The following is a 17,500-nucleotide window of genomic DNA, read 5'->3' as shown; positions in this document are numbered from 1 at the left end:
TTGATGGTCATGGACCAAGATAGATATATTGAATGTATGCTAGGACATTTACTTGGGGATGGTTATGAGCAAATTTCCCGTAATTAATTAAATATAGCATACAGACATGTGGACATGGTCCTAATGGATTTACTTCTGAATGATCAGATTACAGAAGTGGATTTCAGTTTTTGTACACAAAAACATCCGAGGACCCCGACTATTTTCGGGATCCCAAAGATCCACAAGGACATCACCCCCCCTCCCCCCCCTTAAGACCTATAGTGGACGCCAAAGGTTCCAAAACTATTTCTATAGCTAAATTTTTGGACCATCAGTTAAAAAACTGTTTGAGTTCATTCACTCATATTATTAGAGATTCATGGCATTGCCTGAAGAAAATTAAGCAAGAATATTATTGTAGTAACATCATTTTTATTACAATTGACAGTAAAGATTTATTTAATGTTATCCCACATAATGAAGGCATTGAGTTGTTTTATGACTTTTTATGCAAGCATACTTCATTTTCACACACCAAAATACTTACACTAAGGACCTTGATGGAATTAGTTTTGGAGAATAGTCTTTTGACATTTGAGGGACATTTATTCAAACAAAGGTCCGGAATAGCAATGGGTGCAGCCTGTGCACCAATTTTTGCTAATATAGTTTTGACTCAGTGGGACTTGTCCAATGTTTTTACATCGGAGGGGATGTCACATTGTAGATTTTATGGACGATATTTGGATGACATCCTAATTTTTGGATTGGTAACCGAGACCAGTTGTTAGAATTTTTACTGTTTCTCAATTCCAGCACTACATTTTTGAAATTCACAATGGAGATACATACTGAATCCATCAGTTACTTAGATATACAGATCAGCAAGGATCATATCAATAATCAATTTTGCTCCACAATCTTCAGGAAGCCAACATACTCAAACTCCCTTCTCCATTTTGAGATCGAGCACTCCCTGCACCAAAAACAATCCCTGGTCAAGGGTCAGGGTGTGAGACTTGCCCGTATGATCAGCAAATTGGAGGATTTTTATAAGGAAAGGGGTGTTTTATTGAGCATGTTAATGAAGAGGGGTTATCCTGAAGAATTTGTGAAACCGTTACTGGATGAAGTAACAAAAAAGAGAATGGAGGGGTATTTTTATCCCTTGTTAGGGTTAGATAACACCAGACTGTGTGCACTTTTGGAGAACAGTGTACTGACAACTGGTTGTTACAGGAATGGGTTGATACATACACTCCACAATTCCCCCTGATTTGTGATATTATTGCCAAAAATTGGTTTATTTTAAGAAGTGATGAGACCATAGGGGTGAAAATAGGCGAGGCACCTGTAATGGTATACAAAAAGGATACCAGTGTTAAGAACCTACTAGAAAAAAACAAGGGTAGGAACATCAAATGTGTTGTAGGTAAAATGACAAAATGTGGCAGTGTACTCAGTGCAAAAATATTTTGGAGGGCGATAAGAGTCTTTATAGACGGATATGGTTGGGTGAGATGCAATCCGAAAAACAGTTGTGGTACTAAATATGTGGTTTATGCATGTATATATCAGGAGTGTTCTAGTTTTTATATAGGTAAAACTAAGAATGTGTTTAGGACACGCATATACCAGCATATGTACGATATAGGAAAACGTAATCTAAAAAATGCACTGGCTAAACATGTCAACACCCACCCAGGTCACTATTGTAAGTTTACAGTCTTGGAACAGCTTGTTGTGGATAAGAGAGGTTGCCCCATTGACCAGTTATTAGAATTTAAAGAATTTTTATGGCAATTGAGGGTAAATGCCACTACTAGTCCAGGACTCAATGACATGGTTTCTCTTAGTAGTTTTTTAAAACTAAAAGCTGATTTTCTTTTTTAAAGGTGACAATGTTGCTATTATTGTTGCAATTTTGTAAATATTACAAATATTATTATCATATATTGTTTCATTGATAGAAGGTATTTATTTTGTATTTTATTGCACCTTGCATTTTTAGGAAATATTTCTTTATTAATGTGGCTGGCAACTTATTTTATGATTAGGTTTCATTAACAGCTGTGTTTACACACACACACACACACACACACACACACACACACATATTATATATATATATATATATATATATATATATATATATATATATATATATATATATATATATATATATGGGTCACCTTCAGATGCCTGAAATCGCATTTCACCGACACGGAATCCGACTGGTCGAAAACACCGACAACGCAGATGACCGACAAGGTGAGAACCCGACAGACTCGGTAAGTGTGCGATAGAGTGAGGGATTTAGTGTTAGGGAGCGGACAGGTAAGTGTGCGATAGTGAGGGACTGTGGGTTTAGGGGTGGGTTAAGTGAGTTAGGGTTAGGGTGCAGGTAGGGTGAGTGTGCGGTAGTGTCGGATCTTGGGGTTAGGGGTGGGTAAGTGAGTTAGGGTTAGGGTGCAGGTAGGGTGAGTGTGCGGTAGTGTCGGATCTTGGGGTTAGGGGTGGGTAAGTGAGTTAGGGTTAGGGTGCAGGTAGGGTGTGGGAGTGTCATTTTCATTCTGAAGAAGTCATATGTAACTGTGATGAAAGCGCTCAATAAATTTGTATTTTTCTGGCATCCAGCTCGGTCTTTTCGTGCTAACATTTTTAGTAGGGTGTCCAGGAGTTTGGCTAGAGCTTTCATCCTTTCTATGTAAACTTGTGTTTTTATAGCAAGTTAGTTACATATAATTGAAGTGTGATGTTGCAAAATAATACAGTCATTACTGTTTCAGAATACATAACCTTCAGACAATTTCTGCTAGTGCAAGCCCCTCACCCTACCAACTTTTGCAGTATGTAAGGGCGATATTTACAACACATGCCTATCATAGTGCATTTGTTCCACTTTGATTTCTACCCTTGTCCAGACATCTTCCTGTCAGAGGTTAGGAGTTATGGGTGTAGGTACAGAGTGCATTCAGCTGTGCAGGCATGTCCATTATATGTAAAAGCAAACATAAGAAAAAAGGATTATTGAGAATGACCACTGGGAACAGTACCACAAAGCACTTATATTCACAAAAGCCTTTGGCACCTCTGCTACACATCCTTCAAGATGTCAGTAATATGTGTAGTATATTCCACATAGCACTGTGACTTCCAGATATGTCAGTGGTAGAGCAGTGGGTGTCACTAAAATGCATAATAGCTGGCACTGCAGTTATCTGCACATGGTCCTGATGAAGGCAGCACTGTACCTAGGGCACTACAAGACAGCTGCCAGGAGAATGTGCTGGCCAGATCCAGACAGTATTAACCACACATACACATAGATCATTGACCCCTGCTTATTGTGGACAGTCAATATGTTTTCAAGTGTATTGGTACAGCCCTGCCCATGTGTGCTATGCTGCTATTTCCTTGCAAACATACATGTTACTGCATTTGTGTGGGTGTATGGGGGCACATCTGTCAACTGTACACATTTGCACAGACTGTGCTGATATTTGCTTTACATCTTGGTTTCATTTACCATACTATTGTGCCCTGTCTTGGGGAGTAGAAGCATATCGGTAAAGAGCCCAGGTCAGATTGTACTGGCATACATTTGAGTTTCAGACTTCTTAACCTTCATAGCCTTATTGCAACTGCGGGTCCTGCTGTGCTATGACTGTATGAGTCTGTAGGGGGTTAATTGAACATTGTCACCATTTGTGTGCCTTTACCAGACATGTCTCTGTGGTTTTCTACAGCTGACTTGCTGTGTGGGTCTGAAGGGTGGTTATGGGACCCTCACCCTGACATCCATGCCTGTGACCTATGACCGACAGTTAGTTGTCCCCACGCATATACTGCAGTGGGATTTGCCACCTTGTGTACTACTACATAGTGTGCGGAGGCCAGTTTTGGCCAGATATTTCCTGGTGTACCACATAGCTGTCAATTGTGTGCTGCTATCCCAGTATGCTACCCCATTCCCTTGCATACATGCAGCATTACCATAGATATGCTACCAGAACATATTAATCCATTAATTTATTGTTAAGAAGACTGACTTATCTTGTGCTTGCAGCAGTTGTGAGGACAGTGCTTGAAGGCCGCCTATGTTGGATGCACACAGTACACTGCCTATACATGGTAAGTTACAGGTAATGTGATGTGTGTGTCATTCATTTTACTGTGTGTGTGAGTCAGAGAGAAGTGTCAGTCCCTGGGGTCCCTACAGTGTCAGTGTGTGTGCTATGTGTTGCCTCTTTGCCAAGGCCTGAGCATACTGGGCATGCCTCCATCTGCCTACAGGTGCAGGTTCAGGGGCCTCTTCCTGTGAGTGGGGACCTTGGCAATGGCGGCGGGCTGTGTGGCCCTTCCCCATGATGTTCCTGCTGCAGCTGTTTCCACAGGATCATATTGTGTTGCATGGCCTATACTATGAACATGTGTGCACATGTGGCTTGAGAGTACTGCAAGGCTTCACCAGATATGTCAAGGCAGTGAAACTGTGACTTGAGCATCCCAAACACATGCTCTATAATGATGCTGGTTTGTGTGCATGCCTTATTATGGGGTTCTTTTGTGGGTATGTGTGCATTTCTGATGGGTGTCATCATCCATGGCTCCAGTGCATAGCCAGCATCCCACAACAAATGGCCATACGGGATGTCCCCACTGGCAAATGCCTGGTACAGCTGTGATGAATGCCAGATGTTGGAGTCATGATAGCTTCCAGGGCTGCCAGCACACACAATCATGATAATGCCCTGGGCATTGCACATGACCTGGCAGTTGATTGAGGGGAATCCCTTGTGGTTTTTGTAGACTCTACCCTGTTCACTGGGTGGTGCTTTGATGTGGATGTGCATGCAGTCTATAGCACCCAATACCTCCGGACATTCTACTACATGGTGGAAGAGATGCATATTGCTGGTTGTCTCCTCACGGGTGTTGGAGAAGTAAATGTGCTCATCAGCATGTGGTAGCATGGCATTCAGGAACTGGTGGAGTACCCTGGATGCAGATGCCTGTGAGACCCCATAATGTCCCCAGTAGGTCTTTGGAAAGTACCTATAGCTAGAAGTCTTAAGGCTACACATACCCTGGTATCCACTGGGATGGGTTCCCCTCTGTTGTTTCTAGGTCTGAGTTGAGGCCGGCACAGCTTGGTGATTTGCTGAAGTATGTCTCTGTCCATCCTGTAGTGCTCTACTATCTCCAGATCATGTAGCTCCTGGTCAGTTACCCTGGATCCGAACACTCTTTTCCACCTCCTCAGTCTGTGGTGGTTGTCAGCATTATCCTTGTCTCCACCCTCAGCCTCTAGCACATACTGATTGATCAAAGCAATGGCAGCCCCTAACATTTTTCCAGTTAAAATTCCCTCACATGTATACACCAATGGTGCAGAGTTTGTGGGAAATAAACAGACTGTAAGGTGTTTCCATACTTTATACTGTTGTGCTGCAGAGGCTGCCTGTATGATTGGATGACTTTGATGCATTCCACCTGTCAGCTATGTTATTTGTACTTGATTGCTTTAAGTCTACTGTTTTATTTTCTCCTTCCCATTTCCTCCCCTTTTAAGTCCCGAGGTACATCGTGCAATCCCGGTGCCCAAATATAAATAGTCCTGCTATTTCCATATTTTTTGTTGTGTTTTACACCAGGTGCATGCTAAGCAAACCCATTTAGCTTATGTAAACAGTGAGAAATGGCCCTCGCCTGGGTGTGAACGTGCTCCTCAGTTCATGGAATAAGACAATTAAGCCTCAGACACACACCCTTGCTTAGCTGTGCTTAGCTAAGCTTATCTCTGCACCTTAGTAATGCATCTCTCTCAAGTGTCATAATATAGTTAGGTAGGGGTTTGAATCCTGCAAATGCTGAGTTTGGGTGAGGAGGGTTAGTGTGTGTGAAAGAAATGTCCCTTTAAGGCAGAGCACCTCGCTGGCCTTGTTCAAGAGAAATCTTGACCAATGGATGGGAGATCTCAGTGTCACTGCTCAACAGAGGCACAGCAAAATAATGGGTATAGTTCCCCATACTAAAGGGTGGCGTAAAAGCCAAACTATACTAGCTAGGCTTGTAAATGCCCTCGGGCAGATAGCCTAGTATGAACCTATGAACCTATGAACCTATTAGGGCTCCAATGTCCTTACAACATGCCTTACACATCCCCTTTTTATGTCCATTGCTCCTCCTAGTTACACCATTGTGCTAGAGCACCTACACAGTTAGGTGCAGTTTGGGACTTAGAAGATTTTTGTGATTCAGTAAATTTCCCCTCATTTGCATACCCCAGTGCCTTAGTCCATAGCTACTGCACTTACACAGAGCCTTTCCCCTTGACAACCACTGTTCTCTGGTATTGTTTTCATTCTGTGTGCCATATACTATAATGGCAAACTGCAGACTTCCCTTAAAATTAAGTTTTCACCTTTTTTTTTTTTTATTTTCCACTCGATCCTGTTTGCTCGCCACTGCCCTATACAGCCGAGATTGGCCAAAAAAAAAGTCTGATTTTTATAACAAATAAATGGTTTTCCATGCCAATGGCCATATATTTGGCCATTGGCATGCCTAACCACTGTAATGCATGCTTTTTTGAGAGCTGTCATACCTCTGTTTTGTTATTTGCAGAAATCTATTCAGTTAATAACCGAATACATTTCTGGAAATAACACTGTTCCTTTACAGATACCTGGCTGCTTGGAGAATTGCTAAATCACCTTATTTGCATGCCCCGAGATTCATAAAGCTTGCGCCAGGTGCAGGCGTAGCGTCAGTGTTCTAACACCAAATATGGCCACCGAGCGATCCAGGTACGAGCTGATCCCACGTGCATTACCTGCGTACACTACGCCCGCACAACTCCCGGGCCCTGTATGATAATTACCCCATGTGCAGCAGTGTAGCATGCAAATTAAGGTATGTAGCGATCCAGGAAGTGGTGCAGGCATAGTGTAAGCATACAGAAATGTAAACCGTAGAAAACGGTTTACATTTTTGCAAACATAAATTCGGAGCCATGACAGCTGACCAAACACATGTATTATATTGTTAATATATGCCAATGGCTAAATATATAGCTATTGGCATAAAATAACATGTACAAAATATAAAATTAACATTTAATATATATAGTCGCACTATCGAGACATGGAAGCGCAGGGCAGCGGTGCGCAAAGGGGATCACAAGGAAAATATAAAAATATAGAATAAAACTGCAATGTAGCACATATCACGATTTCCTCATAATAGTCAATGGCTATGCTGCACCATACTATGGAGCAAGGGTTGCTAAGGGGCTGTAACAGTGTCATGCACTGTAGCTAGGAATTAGTAGGCAATGCCATGCAAATGAGAGGAGTAATAGTGAATCACAGATTCCCCCGCTGGTGTAAGGATGCACCTCGCAGCATAGCGTAATAACACCGAGGTGTGCCCTTGAGATAAAGATGACATCACGAGAGGGGTGTATCGCCATTGCTGTAAGCACATTGGAGCATTGCTAAACCGGTTTGCCCCTGGCTAGGCAAAGCTGCAGGATAGGAGTGTGTTGAATTGGCCATAGCTATGCTTAGCTGAGAGTATACAAGGTAACCAAGCATGCATGTGAACGGAGATGAAAACGCGTGTAACACATGGTAAACGGGTTTGCGCGGCGTGCACTGCAGCTGAAACAGGAAGGAGATAGGAAAGAAATAAGGAAATGCTGCAGCAGTGAAATTGGAGTACAGATGACTAATTAACAGCTAGGAGCCTACAGTGGGCCATTGAAAAATGCTAACAAGGCTGCAAGCAGCTACCTGCAGAATAGGAAAGGGGAGGGGCTGTACTGCAAGGAAAACAGTAAAGTGTCAAAGCAGAACAAAGCCGATTTGCAGTATATCAGCTACAAGACACATTTTGCCATCACTGGGTAGGGAAAGTACAAAACAAGAAAGACGGCAGGTGGATGCATGCCTGATAATGGGAGGGGATCCAGGTTTAAAAGTGAATTAAAGTGCAACAGATTAGTCAAGGCAGGCAAGCATATCTCTACAGTCAAGGCAGGCAAGCATATCTCCACAGTAAAGGCCCCAAACATGCAGTACGCACTGAAAAACCCATAATTAAGACATGCTGCAGCTGGAATAGCTCATACACACCCACTGACATCAGCAGCATCCATAGCACAATAGTATAAAGTGTAAAAGCACCTCACATACATCTGTGTATTCTCATACATCCTGCACCAGTGGTGTATACAGATGGGGAACTTTTAGTATGTACATGTTAGGGGCTGACATAGCTTTGATCCACCAGCATGTGTTGGAGACTGAAGGTGGTGTGAGGGATGATGCACACAACCACCTCAGGCACCAGAGGAGGAGGAGAGTGTTCAGACACAGGGTAACCTACCAGGGGCTACATGATCTGGAGATAGTAGAACATTACATGGTGGATAGGGACATCCTACAGCAACTTGTAGAGCTGTGCCGGCCATGCCTCAGAGCCAGAACAAACAGAAGGGAACCCATCCCAGTGGATATGAAGGTATGTGTAAGCCTGAGAATACTAGCTACAGGTACCTTTCAAAGACCAACTGGAGATATCATGGGGATATCACAGGCATCAGCATCCAGGGTACTACAACAGTTCCTGGATGCCATGTTACCACATGCCAATGAGCACATATACTTCCCCCAAATGCAGGAGGAGTTGGTCAGCAATATGCGTCTCTTACACCATCTGGCAGAATAGCCGGAGGTACTGGGTGCAATAGACTGCATGCACATAAACATCAAGTCAACACCTGGTGAGCAGGGTAGGCGCTAAATAAACCGCAAGGGATACCCCTCCATCAACTGCCAGGTCATGTGCAATGCTCAGGGCATTATCATGGATGTGTGTGCTGACCGCCCTGGAAGCTATCACGACTCCCACATCTGGCATGCCTCACAGCTGTATCAGTTATTTGCCAGGGGGGACATCCCATATGGCCACCTGGTGGGGATGCTGGCTATACACTGGAACCATGGATGATGGCTCCCATCAGAAATGCACACACACCCATGCAGGAATGCCATAATGAGGCACACGCACAAACCAGAATCATCATAGAGCGTGTGTTTGGGATTCTGAAATCACGGTTCCATTGCTTGGACATATCTGGTGGAGCCTTGCAATACTCTCCAGGCACGTATGCCCACATCTTCAAAGTATGTGCCATGCTACACAGTATGGTCCTGAGGAAACAGCTGCAGCAGGGACAGAATGGTGAAGGCCCTCACAGCCCACCACCCTTGCCAAGAGCCCCACAGGCACATAGGTACTCCAACAACGAACACCCTGAGCCAGCCCCAGTAGGCAGATGGAGGCGTGCCCAGTATGCCCATGCCTTAGCAAAGATAAAATGTATAGCACACACACACTGACAGTGTAGGCACCTAGGGACTGATACCTTTCTCCACCTGCACATGCAGTAAAAATGGATGGCACACACACAAGACTACCTGTAAATTGTCATGTATAGGCAGTCTACTTTGTGCATCCAAAATAGGCAGCCCTCAACTATTGCACACACAACTGCCATTGGTACAAGGTAAGTCAACACCTTAACAGTAAAGTAAGCTATCAGCATGTGCTGATACTGTATGTATAGATTCATAGGTAGGTACTTGGCCAACTGCCAGAGGCCACTCATAAGCCCAGCCAAAATGTGTCAGCTTTTGCCACCCCAATGATTCATTAACTGTCCCTCTGTGGAGCAGAGCCAGTGGTGGGATCCCTGGGGTTCATCTACTGCTCCCCATCCACTCTTCAAGGTTTTTCTCTTGCAGAGTGTTAGTGAGGGGCTCTGTATAATGTAGTTAGGGATGTTGTTCCAAAGTATGGGGAGTGCCTGTGACAGGAATCTGTCCCTACAGCATCTTCCAGTTATTGTTTTGGCAAGGTTCAGCTCACTGCAGTGTGTGGCTCACTGTGACATGGATTCCGTTAGGTGCAGCATATCCGTTAAGCCTAAGTTCGATATGGCTGTGTTGGCCAGCAAAGATCATCTCTGGGTAAATGAAATGCCACTGGGTAAAGCAGGAGTTTATTCAGTCTGGTTGCATAGGCCATATGTTGGAGGCCAGTATTCCCCTTGGCAATGTACATTTGCGGACCTCCCAGCTGTTGGAAGTGTCTTCTGAGCTACATCCCAAATGGGTTATTATACCCTATGATGGGACTGATGAGTGATGAGTAAAGGGGCACTATAACCCCAGTATGTCTAGATGGGAACCCTTTAGTAATCAGATGGCCTATATAGAAGGATGTCCTAACTACTGTGGAGATATGATTGTCAAAGGGGTGATCACTATCTACCTTAGTCCCCAGATACCCCATTACCTCATCCATATTAAAGTGGCTGCCACTTTTGTGTTAATATGTGGGTGCTTAATATTCAACAATGGAATGACCATGCAGTTAGTGGCACCTGGCTGGAGGCCATGATGTTGACACCCTGTGACGGTCTCTGTGAGGCCCCTTGTGGGATGTCTGGGTCAGCTGGACTATCAATCCTGGCTGCCAGTTCGCAGTCATTGTCAAACATGGTCTGCCGTAGTCCACCTGTGTTTGCCTGTACCTCTGAGAAGTATATGCCAAACAGTAGGGCTCCCAGGATTGAGTCCTGTGGGACAACAGTCATGACTGGTCAAGTGTTGGACCTGGAGACCACTAGTTGTACCATGTGGGTTCTGTGTGTAAGCCTGTTGGCAACCCAACCTGTGATGTATGGGTATATGTACAGGCTGGTGTGTTTATCAATAATACCTGAGTGGGGCATGGTGTCAAAAGCCTTAGCGAGGTCCAGATAGTATGTGTGAACCACTTCCCCCTTCATCTAATGTCTTGGTGACTGTATGTAAGACATCAAACAGGTTCAGTAGGCATGAACTGCACTCAACCAAGCTGACCTGGGTTGGGTCACGTGTTCGGAGGTTACCAATGTCTTTGTTAATGAGTGCCATGAGGATGTGATCCATACCATTGCTGACCAGGCTAGTCCGGCTTATGGGGTGGTAGTTAACATGGTCAGTTGTGATTCCACCTTGATGGAGTGGTATAACCATTGCCACGTGCCATTGTATGGGCATATAGCCTGTGGAGAGGCTGAGGTTGGAAAGCTTAATTAGGTGGGGGGGTCAGGTTGTCTTGTACAGTTTGCAAGATGCAGTCTGGGACAACATCTGCCTCCATTGATGCTGTGTTCTCCTGTTATAGAGGGCCATTTCCACCTGTGTGTCTCTGATGTATGGGATACTGTACCTTCCGGGTAGTGTTGTGGGCTCTTTAGGGGGTGAAGTATGCACTGACTGTATCTGTAAGAGGATGTTGGCGATATCAGTAGAGTCAGCATATTTTGCGCTATATTTCACCGGCACAGTGCAAATCTGTGTGTCACCACGTAGATCCTTGACATACCCAAAGAAGGCTTTGTGGTTATCTTTCGAATCCTTGCGTATTCTCCTGCTGATGTTAGCCTTGGATGATGTCATGAGGGACCTACGTATCATATTAATAGTGGTCACGGATGTCTGCCCTTTGTGGGATTTGCTGTTTGTCTGGAACACTGTCCTACTTCTGTAGTATAGCCTGTTTATTGCAGAGGTCCACCAGACTGGTGTCCTTGTCTAGGAGGAATGAGTCTTGGTTTACCAGTGATGGCATGATCCATACATCCTTGTAGGTGCTTATAGACTGCATTTGTAAATATGTCTGTATCTTGAGCAGTGTTTCCCCTTAGCGTGGGGCTGCGAAACCCCCCACCCCTGTCACTAGTAGTTTAAATTTAGCTGTAGGAAAGGTATACACTGTGGTATCTGTGGGTGGGGGAGATGCTTGGGTGTGGAAACAGTGAATAGTTCATGGCCAGATTTAACCAGTGACTGGTTAACCTCTGCTGTGGTGCACCTGTTGCCCATGTTGGTGATGACCACTTCTAGTATGTTTCCACCCCTCATTAGGGAGGTTACCACCTGATACAGGGTATATGAGGTGATACATTCCAGGAAGAGCTGGGCCTCGAAGTGAGTACTGGAGTAAGTTTCCCAGTTAATGGTATGGTAGTTGACATCAACCAATGCCAGAGTGTGCTTTAGGACTGTCATGTTCTCCACTGTCTCCAGGTAGGTGGATTGGTGGTCCTGGGTCAAGGAGGGTGATCCATAGCAGGCCACAGTTTACATTGCAGTTGTGGCTGATGTTAGCTGCACATGGATGATCTCAGAGCTATCATCCTGCCCCAGCAACCTGGAGGTGTAGGTATCCCTGATGAATATGGATACACCCTCTCCATGTCTGTGTCAGTCCATGTTCTGTGGCTGAAATATGTGGCATGGGTTGTAGTCTGGTAGTGCTGGTGTGCTCTCAGGAGCCTTAACACAGATCTCAGTTACTGCACAGACGTTGATGTTGTCCATCCTGAGGAGTGCTGTGAGTGCATGCATGTTGTGATCACAACCCCTGGTGTTAAGTAGCATAACCCTCATTGATTCTGCTATTGTGCTGTTTATGGAGCTGGTATTCACCTTCAAGACTCTCCTAAATAAGGCACCATGGGGGTGCCAGTAGCCTTGGCCAGTGTTCCAAAGCCTAAGGCTGACACATAGGTCGGTATGGTATTGTTGCATGCATGTTTCCCATCTGTGCTTGTTTTTCATCTCTTGTGTAGGTAACCTACTGGTAAGCAATAGAAAGCCTTAAACTTATACAAGTCTTCTAGCTTCCAAGATAGGCTTTTGGAGTGACTAAGTATCAGTGTTCTGTATATTCTTGCTGTGCTTAACTGTTTCCTGACTACATGTTGATTTCTCACTGTATATTGTGATCTGAAAGTCTGTTTATTCACATATTATGGCTGTGATGGCCTGCACTTTAGAGGTTCACAGATAGCCTACTACCTATCTGCCCAAGGGCAATTAGAAGCATAGCTACAGTGTGCTGGCTTTCTCCACACCATTGATGAAGTAACTGAGCCTCTGTCAAGCATAGCCAATGAAGCAATTCCAGGCAGAGTTGCTGGAAGCTGTTGAAGACTGGGGTTGTGGAGGGTGATAGGGGCACTTATTGATCTAAAGAGGGCATGCTAATGTGACAATTCAACACCATTCAATTTCCCCAACAGGTCTCACAGCTATCTAACTGGACAGGCTCCCCCACCCCCTGGCTATATGGTTCTGGGACACATGATCCCAGGGGTGTATATTCTTTTACCCATTCACACAACAAGGTTTCCCTTGAAGTGTGTAAGTGAGGGGCTATGCCTAATGTAGTTAGGAATGTAATGTATTGTCTCACAGTACATTTGTTATATGTTATTATTTCAAGAGTAAGTTAATCTCAGTGGATTTGGGGGCCTCTACCCTTTGCTTACCCTAGCTTACACATAGTAATCATCTAAATAGGAAATAGGTGGAAGCAACGTTAATGTCAACAGTGTAATGGTTACAGCATCTGCATAGTATCTGTGCATTCGAGGTCCCAATCCCAATAAAGGCAGGGATATTTATCATGTTCAAGAGTATACCTTAACCACAGCTTGAAAATATAGGTAGTAATCATCTGTATAATAAACATTTGAAACATCCATATAAACCCATGTGTGCTGAAGAGTACAGTCAACAGAGAATGTAATGTTATGTTAGCCCATAGTGAGATGTAACTTCACTGGCATGCATATATCCTGAGTAGTTAGTGGATGTGGCCGTGTTTGCACGCACAGGTTACATGTTACAAAGTTTGTTTAACTGTGTTTAACCGCTGCTATAATGTCACACAAACACTTTTAAACATGCTTACAACTGCTTAAATGAGCCTTATTATGGAATAAAAAACATGTGTAAAGCATCGCAGGTGTTGAACCCTGGACCATGCACACTATAGTCATGGGACTTACCACTAAGCCATCTGAGGTGTATACATGGTTCACAGTCTACCACTAAGCCATCTGACGTGTATACATGTTTCACAGTCTTGAGACTATACCTACATTCCACTGTAATGATCACAAATGGGACAGTCACTTTGTGTACATATGTACAGTACATTGTAATGTATTGTAGCTTGTGAACCAACACATTCCAGTCTGCATATGTATTACTGTTACAAATTAATACAATATATATATATATATATATATATATATATATATATATATATATATATATATATATATATCATACAGGTACATCAATAGCCATATATATAAACATCTATGAACACACTTCATGGCACAGAAGCACTCCAAAGCAATTGGAGTGTACACAAAACACATGCAGCTCTGGTATTATAACTATTAATATTAACCTAATTCACCATAGGAGGGATGGTTGTTGTGTATGTGAAGATTGGGGTGGGGAAGGAATGATGGGTAACAAAATCATGCATCAAGGAGGGCCTGTGTCGGATGTCCAGTAAATGAACTGGAGGAGTATACATGGAGTATGGGGGACAATATAAAAAGGACACAAAACAAGAACCTTTCTCATTCATAATACACCCTGTCATGTTGCATTGAAACACCTACTTTCACAAACATATGAACATTAACATGTACACCAACTGACTGTCACATTTGTTTTCAGTAGTGAGGAATGCCTGTAGTAAAATGTATATTCTAAGCACCATAACATTTGTACATATCTCAGATGCCTTAGTGGTAAAGTCAATGACTGTGGTGTTCATCGTCCCAGGTTCGAGGGCTGTTAAGTTATTTTGAGGGCCAGATTAAGGGCTGTTGGATGCAGGTGGATTAAAGCACTCTTAAGTAGTTGTAAGTGGGTTTCCACAGCTTTGCGCGATGGTAAGTGGCGCTGAAACACGGTAAACTGAGAAGCGCTTCACAGGTTTAACCTTTGCTTAACATCGCGCAGACCACAAGCAAACCTGTTTACAACCGCTTAAATGTGCGTTATTCACACTTTCCCTACCAGTGCCTACTCTGAGAGGTAAAATAATAAAACCTTCCAGGATTAGAACCCGCAACCATGTACTCCATCCTCAGAGTACTCTAACACTAAGCCACGTGGGACGCACCTATCCCAGTTGTGTATGCAGACAGGTTAAAACACAAAAGGGAGGAAAGAGTTGAAATAGGACAACCCACCATGTACCCAATGAAAGGTGTATGCTTATATATATATATATATATATATATATATATATATATATATATATATAAATAGATAAATATATACATATATATATATATATAGAGAGAGAGAGAGAGAGAGAAAGATACATAGAGATATGATATATACAGATCTACATATATATGTAAATATATAGATAGGTTAAAAACATCTACACATCTATGGAGGTACAGATAAATATATGCAATAATATATATATATATATATATATATATATATCTATATACATACACACACACATATATATATATATATATACATATATATATATATATATACACACACACACACACACACATACATACATGTGTGTAGACAGCATCCGAATTGTTCATATCTGAGTATAACATGGACCAGAGCAATCACACATTCCACCCCCCCCCCAAACAATATGAACATAACATATGAAGAGTATATGTCAATACGGTATTACAAATATGTTCTATGGACACAGTCACCAACACAACTGCAATGACTGCAAATATCCATGACAGAAATATACAGACAGTGTTCATTTTTCAAAACTTTATTACATTCCGATGTACTGCCAAAAGTATTCAAGGACTAACAGTACCTGCATGCTATACAGGAAGCATTTAACAGTGCCTTAATGAATCAGTCTGCAATTACCATAGTATTAGTCCACTAAGGGATAGGTGTTCACATAGGGAAAGAACACCCACACACATATAGATGTTGTATAAAAGGGGTTCCTTCACACCTGCATGTGCTATGTACACCCACATCTACCCCACAGCCAAAATAATTACATCAATACATACTGTCATACCATAACCAATTACTCAACTATTGTACAACATCTGCTGAAACCTTAACATACCTGGACACAGACACACTGACATGGCCCTATATTATATGGCCCTATGTTATACAATTGAATAGCTGCTGATGTAACAGGGTTTGTATGAACTAATCCCATTTCAGAGGGTTGAAAGGTTCATACACCAGGAAGTGTTACCGAGTACTGATTATCAGCACAGTATAATACACATTAACACCAAACTAAATATGTTTGGTAAGCACACTGTAAACCCCCTAACATTATATGCATAGCTATGCAGCCTTGAGCTGGTTAAACAACCTGGCCAGACTGAAACATATGCAGAAGTATTAGGTACAGACAAACCCTGCACAAGTAGCAATGTTCAGAAATATAACAGCTGTACTCACATTTAGACCAAATCCTCTAGGCATTACACACAATATATTACTGTTCGTCTCCATACAGCTGTTGCAATAGATTCCAAACAACACTTCCAGGCTGTCTTGCTCATAAGTAAGGCAAAGGGACAATGCCCAAGTGGAGTACTCAATTATACTCCACTGTTGCCATGGTATTGGCTAAGGCAGTAGCAGCGCAGCTGATGTGCATGTAATTAGCTACTTAGGAATACCAATTGATTATCGGGATAGCACATGTTACTGTTCTGTAACTATAAATGGTTGCCTTGTTACACATTCTAACCATCTGTATCTACCTGAAGGACAGTAGGAAACACTGAAAGACGAACAGAAAATGAGTATTATGCTAGTCACTAACACATCCAATTACTAAGAAGGTATGTATTACATGTAGTATGTCTGTGTATGTAGTACCTGTTCTGTAAGAATTACAGTGTAAGCTATGCATATAGTGGAAATAGCTATCTTGTAGTGATGTATTTTTGAGCAGTAGTAATGCTTTTAGTATTCTATGTGTGTACTGCTGTAGGTCACAAGGCAAACTCCGCATACACCACAAGGGAAGATATGGGCTTGGAACTCACCACTGTCAGTGTCAGGATTGGCCCAACAAATATGTGCTATAACAGGGGATAGTATATGTCGATATATTGCAACAGTTGACATATGTGTGGGTGTATAAGTAAGATGAACATGTCAAAGGTGGGCTTACTGTGCAAATATGATGTGCATTGTGGGATATTGTGCTAATAACTTTGTAATGTACAGTATTTTAGGCAGATCTGTATTCCATTCTACATAGCAGTTCTGTTATGTTATGCAAACAGTAGTTATGTCTTTTGGCAATTACAATACTCAGTAACAGAATACATATCATTTGAATTCATCTGACAGTTTAGCAGCATGATAGCAAAGATAATTGGAAGAGCTAGATAACTATTCATGCATGTAACACATGTAATATCCACCTCTCTAGTATCGTTTGCAAGCAATAACAGCTGTGCATGTGTACATGTTATGCAAATGTGTAGCAACCCTTGTTACAGGGCTGGACCTCTCTAGTATCATTTGCAAGCAATAACAGCTGTGCATGTGTACATGTTATGCAAATGTGTAGTGACCCTTGTTACATGGCTGGTCCT

This window comes from Protopterus annectens, chromosome 1.part0 (assembly GCF_019279795.1).
Source record: "Protopterus annectens isolate FY-2018-M chromosome 1.part0, PAN1.0, whole genome shotgun sequence".
Classification (NCBI taxonomy): domain Eukaryota; kingdom Metazoa; phylum Chordata; order Ceratodontiformes; family Protopteridae; genus Protopterus; species Protopterus annectens.
This window is presented reverse-complemented; position numbering follows the sequence as displayed.